This window comes from Cervus elaphus, chromosome 6 (assembly GCF_910594005.1).
Source record: "Cervus elaphus chromosome 6, mCerEla1.1, whole genome shotgun sequence".
Classification (NCBI taxonomy): Eukaryota; Metazoa; Chordata; class Mammalia; order Artiodactyla; family Cervidae; genus Cervus; species Cervus elaphus.
The window spans coordinates 30,894,161-30,906,286 of NC_057820.1; the positions used below are offsets into that span (position 1 = coordinate 30,894,161).

General features: G+C 33.5%; 1 pseudogene; it reads left to right on the top strand.

The window, feature by feature from the left end:
- Nucleotides 1-7,264: 7,264 nt before the first annotated feature.
- The window catches only part of LOC122696505, a 33,046-nt pseudogene continuing 28,184 nt past the window's right edge, over nt 7,265-12,126 (top strand).

A 12,126-nucleotide genomic window follows, 5' to 3' on the forward strand; every position in this document is an offset into this window, starting at 1 on the left:
GAAAAACCATAGCTTTGACTAGATGAACTTTGTTGGCAAAGTAATGTCTCTGCTTTTTAACATGCTATTTAAGTTGGTCATAGTTTTTCTTCCAAGGAGCAAGCATCTTTCAATTTCATGGCTGTAGTCACCATCTGCAGTGATTTTGGAACTCAAGAAGAGAAAATCTGTCACCGTTTCCATTGTTTCCCCATGTATTTGCCATGAAGTGATGGGACCAGATGCCATGATCTTTGTTTCTTGAATGTTGAGTTTTAAGCCAACTATTTCACTCTCCTCTTTCACTTTCATCAAGAGGCTCTTTAATTCTTCTTCACTTTCTGCCATTAGGTTGGTGTCATCTATGTAATTGAGGTTATTGATATTTCTCCCAGCAATCTTGATTCCAGCATGTACTTAATCCAGCCCGGCATTTCACATGAAATACTCTACATAGAAGTTAAATAAACAAGATGATAATATACAGCCATGACCTACTCTTTTCCCAGTTTGGAAGTAGTCCATTGTTCCATATCCAGTTCTAACTGTTGCTTGTTGACCAGCATACAAATTTTTCAGGAGGCAAGTCAAGTGGTCAGGTATTCCCATCTCTTTAAGAATTTTCCACACTTTATTGTGATCCACACAATCGAAGGCTTTGGTGTAGTCAGATAGTAATAGTATTAACAAAATTAATTAATTTAACAGTAATAGTTATTACTTTACTGTAATAGTATTAATAAAATAAAATCATGAAGTGATTTGGAAAAAAATGCTTCTGGCTTCAGAAAATTTAGCTTTTATATAGGAATATCCCAACATGTCTCTTCAAATCAATTGCTTTAAAAAAAATTGTTGGAGTGTAGTTGATTTAGAATGCTGTGTTAATTTCAGATGTACAGCAAAGTGAATCAGTTATCACATATACATATATTCACTCTTTTTTAGATTCTTTTCCATATAAGCTATTATAAGAGTACAAGAATATTGAGTAGACTTCCCTTTGCTATACAGTATGTCCTTATTAGTCATTTATTTTATATATAATGGTGGGTATATGTCAATTCCAATCTTCCAATTTATCCCTCCTCACCCTACCATCTGATAACTATAAGTTCGTTTTGTACATCTATGACATCTGTTACTCTACTTCTGTTTTGTAAATAAACTCATTTATATTCTATTTTTAGACCCCACATATAAGCAATGTCATGTGAAATTCATCATTCCCTGTCTGACTTTACTTAGTGTGACAATCTCTAGGTCCCTCCATGCTACTCAAGTTACTTTCTGATTTTACAATTCTTCCAAATAAGGCAAAAACAAGCACCACCTAAAGAACTAAGAATGTACCCTACATTCTTAGTAAGTATTATCTACATATTTGTAATTGGGTAAATAAGAAAATTTTAGATGTTTACTTTTTATCACTAATTGGATTAAAATATTAACACAGAAAATTTGGGAAGTTTTAAATGTAATGAGTATTTGAGATGGATTTTTTTCACAGTGACTTACTAAAAATAAATCAACTTAGAAAGAATTTAAAACATTTGAGGAGTTCACACACCGAAAGAAAGTTGTAAACGTGCAGATGAGTGTTCATAGGGTTCGTGGTTTCCTGCTTTAACTTTGTTCTTAATGCATGCATGCTAAGTCACTTCAGTAGGGTCTGACTCTTTTTGACCCCATGGACTGCAGTGTGCTAGGCTTCCCTGTCCTTCACCATCTCCCAGAACTTGCCCAAACTCATGTTCATTGAGTCAGTGATGACCATATTGATGAGTTTATTTAAATATGACACGCTTTGCCCTATCCTCATATTGCATAACTGATTTCACAGTAAGATGTGATATGTGTTATAACTGCTGTGAGGAACCATCATCATGACCTCACTGAGTTTCCCAGAGAACACCTGCCCCACAGTGGGAGAGGTGCCCCGGGGATCTGGTCACCTTTCACGTAGTTCACTTCAAATTTATCAGAACTCCTGGTGAAGCTGTGTTTGCCTGGAACTATTTCAGAATTATTCTATCCAGTAGTCCCAGATCCTTGCCAATTAAAAATAATGTTATTGCTACCTAGAGTAGAATAAGCCCACATTGCTCAATGTACTCTCCTACAAAAAATAATTTTCCAGTGATTGTTTCAGAATTAATTTTCCAGTGATTGTTTCAGAATTATTGTGTCTTGTAGTCCTTCACATTTCCTAATGTAACATTTTTGTTACCTTTTACACTATAATAATTCAACATTGCTCAATGTACTCTATTACCAAAATAATAATAATAATAATAATAATAATAATAATAAAGAGGCAAAAATTTTCTGATTATCTAGTCAAAACCATATTCTTACCTTTTAAATTTCTTTTTTGTTTTAAATATATTATTCTTTTCTCTCTGGAAAATAATAACCCTGCCTGTATCCCTGTATACTTTCTGATCCTACTTATTGTCATAAAACTTTTTTGAAGACTTTTTTTAAACAGAAGAAAGAAAAGAGGAATTTTCTCAAACTTTAACCTTGCAGACTACACAATATAGAGTATTCTTCAAAGTATAATTTCACCCTGATGATATCAAACTCAGTGTTAAATTTACTGAACTCTCCTATGACTCACATAGTACATCCAGATATTGTGTGTATTTCCAGTTACTGAAGCAGCATTTAAAGTTACCTATCCTCAGTATTTTGGCTCATCATTTTGCTATTTAAACCTGCTTCATCTCTACTGTGGAAGACACATCCTTATCATATTATGGTAATACATCCTTTCTTTAAAAATTTTGGACATAGCAGGGGAAGGAGAGGGTAAGATGAATTGAGAGAGTAGCAAGGAAAGATATGCTTACCATGTGTAAAATGGGCTTCCCAGGTGGCGGTAGTAAAGAATTCACTCACCGGTGCAGGGGATGCAGGAGGCATGGGTTCAATCCCTGGGTTGGGGAGCTCCCCTGAAGTAGGAAATGGCAATTCACTCTGGCATTCTTTTCTGGAAAATCCTATGAACAGAGGAGACTGGTGGACTATAGTCCATGGGGTTGCAAAGAGTTGAATACAACTGAGTGACTGAGCACCAAGATCATGTGTAAAATAGATAGCTAGTGGGAAGTTTCGTATAACACACGGAGCTCAGCCTACTGCTCTGCGAGGACCTGGGGAGTGGGATGAGGGGGGAGGAAGACTAAAGGGAGAGGAAATACATGCATACTTATGGCTGATTCACACTGGTTGTATGGCAGAAATAAACATAACATTGTAAAACAATTATCTTCTGATAAAAAATTATTTATACACCACAGAAAAATTTTTATAAAATCACTGATATAAATTGGTTATTCTCATTCACTGACACCTTTATGAAAATAATTTGAGCTCATGGCAATAAAGTATGCAAAGTATGAAAAATTATAAAACTGAAATAAGATATATTCTCTATCTAGGGATCTTCTCAGTTTAAAATTCATATACTTTTTTTTTTTTTGAAGGATGATATATGTTTGACATAAAAAATTATTTAAGTGATATAAAGGATTGATTTGATACTTTTAAATATTGTAGTTGTTTTCTTGCTGGTTTAGTCTCTCAGTCATGTCCGACTGTTTGTGACCCCATGGCCTGTCCATGGAATTCTATAGGCAAGAATACTGGAATGGGTTGCCATTCCCTTCTCCAAAGGGTCTTCCCAACCCAGGGATCAAGCCCAGGTGTCCTGCATTGCAGGCAGATTCTTTACCATCTGAGCCACCAGGGAAGCCCTTCCATTTTAATGATAGTTTTCACCTCTCTTCTGTCACCTAATTATTATTTCTTTTTTTTTTTTTTTTGTGGATGGAATAACTAAGATCTAGTCTGGTATCACCCTTGATAATTATAATATAATATTTTTGTCTATACTTACTATTTTATACCTTAGCTCTTTAAGATTTCTTCACAATGACATGCAAGTTTGTATCCTTAGAAACCTCATTTATTCTCCCAGTCCTCAGATTCTGGTCACCACCATATTACTCCTTATTTTTGGAAGTTTGACTTTTTTAGATTCCACATACAAAGAATATTATACAGTATTTGTGTTTCTCTCTCTTTTCACAAAGATAAACAAAAATGGCAACCTGTAGCTAGACTAACAAAGGAAAGAAGAGGACTCATATAAACAAAATCAAAAATGAAAGAGGAGACATTACAACCAATATAATAGAAATACATAGTGTCATAAGAAACTACTGTATAGAATTATATGCCAACAAATTACACACCAAGAAGAAAAGGAAAAATTCCAAGAAACACACAACCTAACAAACTGAATCAGGAGGAATAGAAAATCTGAACAGCCATAATGAATAAAGAGACTGACTCAGTAATCAAAAATTTGCCAACACAGAAAACCCTAGGATCAGATGCCTTCACTAATGAATTCTATGAAATATTTAGAAATAATTAATACAAGTCCTTCATAATTCCAAAAAAGTTAAAGAGAAGAGAGGGAACACTTTCAAACTCAATTTACAAGACCAATATTACTTTGACACAAAATAAATGATACTCTAAGTAAAGAAAGCTATAAGCCAATATTCAGAATGAATATAGATGCAAAAATTCTCATCCAAATATCAAGAAGCCAAATTCAAGAACGTGCTAAAAGAATTATATACAACGACCAAGTGGAATTTATCCTTGAGATGCAACATACCCAAATCAATAAATGCTGTGCATTGGTTTCCCTGGTGGCTAAGACAGTAAAGAATCCACCAGCAATGTAGGAGACCCAGATTCAGTCACTGGGATGGGAAGATCCTCTGGAGAAAGAAATGGCTACCCACACCAGTGTTCTTGCCTGGAGAACTCCATAGTCAGAGGAGCCTGGTGGACTGCTATCCATGTAGTAACAAAGAGTCAGACATGACTGAGAAAATATCACTTCTCCATTTAGGTAGTTAGACTTTTGATAGAATGAAAGACAAAATAACATGATCAAATCAATAGTTGTAGAATAACATTTGACAAGATGTTACATTCTTTCCTGATAAAAGTCCTGTACATATTGCATACAGAAGGAGCATACTTCAACATAATAAAGATTGTATATGACAAATCCAAAGTTAACATGCTCAACAGTAAAAATTTGAAGATTTTTTCTCTAAGAACAGGAAAAAGACAAGGATGCTCACTCTCACATTCATTTCAACACTGTACTAGATTTCCTAGCTAGACCAACTAGGCAAGAAAAAGAAAAGGCATCTTGGGTCAGGAAGATCCCCTGGAGTAGCAAATGGCAACCCACTCCAGTATTCTTGCCTGGAAAATCCTATGGACAGAGGAGCTTCACGGTACACAATCTGTGGGATTGCAAACAGTTGGACATAACTGAGTGACTGAGCACCAAGCATATATATATATATGCCATACAAAAATCAACATACAGAAATGAATTGAATTTCTCTATACTACTAATAAAACATCTGAAAAATCTCATTTATGATTGCATCAAAAGTAAGAAAATAATAAAAGTAAATTTAACCAATGAAGTGAAAAATTGGCACGTTATAACTGCAAGACTTTGTTGAAGGAAATAGAGGAAATCACAAATGAGAAAATATCCTGTTTTCATGGATCACAAGAATTAATGTTGCTAAAATATCCACACTAATAAAAGCAAAGCATCACACCTCCCAATTTCAAATTATACTTCAAAGTTGTGGTATTTAAAACAATATGGCATTGGCCTAAATATGGAAACATAGAATAGCAGAAGACTACGCAGGGTCCAGAATTAAAACTTTGCATTTATAGTCAAATAATAACTGACAATGAAGACAAGAATAATCAATGGGGAAATATTCATCTGTTTTTTCTCTTCGGAGAAAACTAGATAAACACAAGCAAAAATAGTAGAGACCCATATTTTACACCTTTCACAAAAATTAATTCAAAATGTATCAAAGACTTAAACATAAGATAGATAACTTAACACTCTTTTTAAAAAAAAAAAGTAGGGAAAAAGCTATTTGACATTTGTCTTGAAAACAATTTTCTTGGATATAACACCAAAATCATAACAAGGGAAACATCAACAGTAGGATTACATCAAACTTTAGAGCTTCTGCACAGCAAAAGAAGCCTTCAACAAGATGAAAACACAACCAACAGAATGGGAGACATGTTTGCAAGTCACATATTGAATGGGAAGTCGATATACAAAATACTGACATATTTTGTCAAATGTCTTAATTCTTTAAAAAGTACTGAAATTTTCTGAGAGCCTACTAATTAATAGAAAAGTTAATGGTTTGAAACAGTGAAATCTTCACAGTCATTGACTTGGATTCAAATCTTGTTTTGCAATGTAATAACAATAGCTACTACTATTATAGTTACAAATTATTATGATTATGCTATTATTCATTTTTCCTTGTCATTCTCTCTTTCCTCCAAACCTCTCCTTCTACTAATACCATTACTTTCCTGAAATGAGAATGGTGAAATTTTTCAAAATATAGAATTAGCACAGAATTTTTGCTAATCTTATTTCAGCCTTTGGACAGTGTGAAAATTACCAGAGATAACCCAAACAATTTGCAATCCAATGAGATATTTAATTTTACTCTTGAAAAAGATGTCAGCTTCATTTTTCCACAAATAAGGAGGAGATAAAATTATCTTCTAGAGATCACAAAATACTTTGTTAAAGATTGTTTGCTTCCTATTTATGTCTTACCTGAATTAAAAGCAGATCATAACAATTTAAAACAGATTATATTCTTGCTTTCACTCATAAGGAATAATACCCTGTAAACTGAAGAGGATTCTTTATAATTTTAAGCTATGAGTAGTTTTCAGATTCAAGTGGTTCAAATTATTTGTTCAAATGGGCATTCAAGAAAACCAGAGAAGAAGATCTGACTCCCCTAAAAAAATTAGTCTGAAGTGAATATTCATCACATGATAATGGAATTTTTAAAATATTACCTAGAGATTATTATGGATTTGTCTTTAAACTTCTTTCTTTTGATATCCTCTAAAATAAATTTGAAAACTCTCATTCTTTTTCTAACTTATTTTATTGACTTAACTCTTTCTTCTCTTCAAAAGTTACATTGCATTTTAATCTTTTTCCCTTTTAAATTTTTTTTTTAAATTTTTTTATTGCCCTGTGGTTGATTTGTCAAAGTTCAGCCCAACCTACTAAAAATTGATTGGGAAGGTCAAGGACAGATCATTGGATTGTGAATGTAATGCACTTGGCTTAGGCCCAGATTTTCTTTGAGCAAGAGAGTTAATCATGAAGGTTGCAAATGGCTTCTGTGTTCTTTTCATGCTGCATCTGTGGTTCTTTGACTCTGGAAGGACTGGGAAGGTACTTGTATGGCCTGTGGATTTTAGTCACTGGATTAATTTAGAAGTTATTCTGGAAGAACTCCATCTTCGTGGGCATGAGATAACCATCCTGGTACCCACACCAAGCTTTCTGCTGGATCATATAAAGATTCCCTTTAATGTGGAGATCCTCCAACTTTCAGTAACTAAGAAGCTTTCACAGAAGAGCTTGAATATGGTCTCTATACATTTGCTTTTGAAGTGCCAAAACTTCCATGGTGGGACTTCCAAGAAAAACTAACAAAAGTGATCAGCAGTTTATTAATATCAGACAAAAGAGCATGTGCCAATGCTGTCACAAATAAGGAGTTACTCAGCAGGCTGCGGACAACCAAGTTTGGTATCTGTATTGCTTACCCTTTAAGCTTCTGAGGAGAAATTGTGGCTGAACTCAATATCCCATGTATATACTCACACTGGTTCTCCTATAGGAATGTTATTGAAAGATTGTGTGCTGGCCTTCCTACTTCTTCATAAGTTCCTGGCACCACATCAGGACTGACAGACAGCATGACTTTTATGCAGAAGCTGGAGAATCGGTTTTTATATGCAATGAGTGAAACGATGTATTCATATTATTTATTTCTGGAATGGGATGAGTATTACAGCAAGGTTTTAGGTAAGAGAAATGTGCATGCAATAAAAATACTCATTTCATATGTAAAGTGTAAATATCTGACTATGAAAACTTACAAAAAAGTACTTTTAAGAGAGAACACAAGCTCCTGTTGCTTAAATGTACTGAATGAAAAAATAATTTTATTTCTTCTCTCTTTTATTTGTTTTTTTTTTATGATTGAGTCCTGACAACGTATCAAAAAAGGAATATTCTGTATATTTATACATAAATTTTGCCTGATGCCAGTAAGTTTTTTTTTTTTTTAAGAATTGGAAAACCCAAATCTGACAGTGTTCTTAATTTCTATAACCTCAGACTTCTCTCTTGTTTACTTCTTGTATGCAGTCAGTTGTTGCTTGTTTGTTTGTTTTTTTGATTAACCTGCTGTTTCTCAGGCTTCCTGTCTGCATAATATCAAGGTTCGGTTGGTTGACTTGGTTGCAGGGTTTGGTGTGTGGTGAGCAAGAAACTATACAATAAATGTAACTTTATTTCACCTGATCTTGTCTTCCAAAGAGGAAAAAAGGGAGATTTTTCTCTAAAGGACTTTTAAACTTGTTATTGTCTTGTTGTTCTATTCATAATTGCATTAGAGGTCAGCTAGTGAGTTTTGACCCTGACAGTTTTTTCTTCGTAACAAGTCTATTTACTTTCTTGGTTTGTTTTTTTTTTCCATGATTGATTTTTTTCTATTTAAAAAGGACCTACTTAATTGTGAAATGGATGACTTCATATTATCTATCTTTGAGGAAGCTGTACCCTACTTACTTTATTTAGTTAGATTTTTTAGATATAATTAACATGTAACATTGTATTAATTTCATGGATCTAGAAAAATTAATCAGTAATCAAACTACAAAAAAAAAAAAAGGAAAATTTTATTTGAGCCAAAGTGAGGATTATAATCCGGGAGACTATCTTCCATAAAGGCAATCTTCCATTATCTTCTCTGATAAATTTTCTCTACATTAGAAGTCAAAATACAGTTGTGTAAGTTTTGAGACAAGGGGTTATATTAATACATCAAAGGGTTATATATCAAAGTAAGATACTGACAGTTTACATAGGCCAAGAAAGCAAGTAGTGGGTCATTGTGTGCCCCTAAGGAATTAAGGAAGGAATTTTATCTCCTGAGAGTTAACTGGTGGGCACCAGGAGGAAATTGTTTTTGTTGTGTTGGTGACTGAGTAGGCACACCTATGTCTTCTACTGTGTCTATTTAATCTGCAGTGCAGACACGCAATGCACACTAAAGGGTGGGTGGGATGTGACCCAAATGGCAGAGAAAATTTTATGCTAAATTTTTCTTGTCCTGCTTCAAAATAATTTACTTTTGTTTCAGGTGTATAGCACAATTATTTTATTTTATTTTATTTTAATTTTTTTCATTTATTTTTATTAGTTGGAGGCTAATTACTTTACAATGTTGTAGTGGTTTTTGCCATACATTGACATGAATCAGCCAGGGATAGGATGGGGAGGGAGGCGGGAGCGGGGATTCGGATGGGGAACACATGTAAATCCATAGCATAATGATTTTAAATTTGTACATACTGTAAATGAATATTACAAGAACTCTAGTTAACACTCATCACCATGCATAGTTACAAATTTTCTTATTTTGAAGTGAGAACTTTTACAATCTACTCTTTTATCACATTTGGTATACATAATACAGTCTTGTTAGCTATAGTCACCACAATGTATATCACATCCCCAGGACTTATTTTAGAACTATAAGTTGTATCTTTTCACCACTTTGACCTACCCATTGTGCCCACTTTCCAAACCTGGCATCTGGCAACCACCAACCTGTTCTCTGTTTCTATGAGTTCATTTTATTTATTTATTAGATTTCACTTTTTTTTTTCTTTTTTCCATTTATTTTTATTAGTTGGAGGCTAATTAGTTTACAATATTGTAGTGGTTTTTGTCATACATTGACATGAATCAGCCATGGATTTACAAGTGATATCAAATAGTGATCATTTTTCTCTGTCTGACTTCACTTATCATGATTTCCTCAAGTTCTACTTATGTTGAGGCAAATCACAGGTCGTCCTTTTTCCTTGTAAAATAATAATATTCCATGGTATATGTATTCATAATTTTCTTATCCACTCACCCACTGAATAAAGTTTAGATTGTTTCCATATTTTGGCTACTGTAAATAATGCTACAAAGCTGAAATGAACATGGGAGTACTGTAGTGCTTTTATTTTTAAGGTTTTGAGGAATCCCCATACTGTTTTCTACAGTTTTGCACCGATTTACATTCCCACCAACAGTGCACAAGGGCTCCCCTTTCTCCATATCCTCTCCAGCGTTTGTTATCTCTTGCCTTTTTATCATAGTCGAACTAACAGCTGTGAGGTGATAGCTCACTGTATTTTTAATTTGCATTTCCTGATGAATATGAATGGTGAGCACTTGTTATGTACTTACCCATTTGAATATCTTCTTTGGAAAAATGTCTGTTCAGGTCTATAGAATATCTATGCTTTTGCTCAATGCCTAATTGAATTGTCATTTTTTGTACTAAATTGTATTAAGTTCCTTAGGGATTTTGGATGACAATCCTGCATGCAATATGTGGTTTGCAAATATTGTCCCTTGTTTCATAGGCTGCTTTCTCATTTTGTTGCTCATTTCTGTTGCTGTGTTAGTCTTTTTAGTTTGAAGTAGTCTCATTTGCTTATTGTTAATTTTATTGTTTATGCTTTTAGTGTGATATTTTAAAAATCCCAGATTCTAGAAACTTTATGGTTTCAGGTCTTATATTCATGTCTCTAATCCATTTCCAGTTAATTTTTTGGAGTAAGACTGGAGTCTAGTTTCATTCTTTTGTATGTGAATATCCATTTTTTTTAAGCAAAAATTATTTAAAACTGCCTTTTTCCACTGAGTATTTTTGACTCCGTTGTGAAATATTAGTTGATCACATGTGTATGGGTTTATTTCTGGGCTCTTGAATCTGCTCTATTGGTCCATGTGTCTGTTTTCAGAGCTATACCTTTTGTTTTGATTACAATATCTTTATAATATTGTTTGAAATGAGAAAGTGTTGTGCCTGTGGGGTGGTCTCTTTTCTGTGGCTATTTGGGGTTTTTTTCAGTTTCACATGAATTTTATTTTATCTTATTTATTTTATTTTTTTTTTATATTGCTAATTCAAATATGGCTTCTTTTTTTCTTTACATTTATTTTTATTAGTTGGAGGCTAATTGCTTTACAATATTGTAGTGGTTTTTATCATACATTGACATGAATGAATTTAAAATTTTTTTTCTTTATTAGTATTTTTGATAGAAACATCTCTAATACCATATCATTACTACAAATTTAGTTTATTCCTAAAAAATTAATTTTCCATCACGGTTATGATCTCTTGTTTTATAGCTTCTCCCCTTTTCCTTTGTTATTTTTTTAAGTATCTATTTTAAATAAATGCAGAATTTGGGGGGAATTAATGATTTTCTAAATCTAATAGTGGTAATAATTTTACAACTTTATAAATATACCAAACACCACACTGTCATTTATTTAAAAGGAATTGATGGTATTTAAAATGTATCTTAATAAAACTGTCACAAAATGGTGTTAGAGCAACTGTCACAAAAATAACAAGATTATACTCATGGCTGACACCAATAAGGTAGTGAAATGAGATGCACATGAAGCAAGACACTGGATTTTCACTACCTTTGGCATTACCAGAATCAAACACCTAAATTACTGAGATTTGCTGATGATCTCTTATGCAGATAGATATTCCAGGCAGTTCAAAAATCCCTTATATTTTCTAATCAAACTTTGGCACCCATAGAACATCAAGGAAAATATTTTTAAAAAGCCATGTGGTGAGAAACCAGATCACTATGGTTTTCTAATATCAGTGATATTACCTACATATTTCAAAAGGACACCAAAACTCTGGCTAAGGTTCCCTATTACACAGTAATTGAACAGAATTTCAGAAATGAATCTCTGGTTTCAAATTAAGATAATAATTTAATTCAGTTCAATTCAGTCACTCGTTGTGTCCGACTCTTTGCGACCCCATGAACCACAGCATGCCAGGCCTCCCTGTCCATCACCAGTTCCCGGAGTTTAACCAAACCCATGTCCATTGAGTCGGTGATGCCATG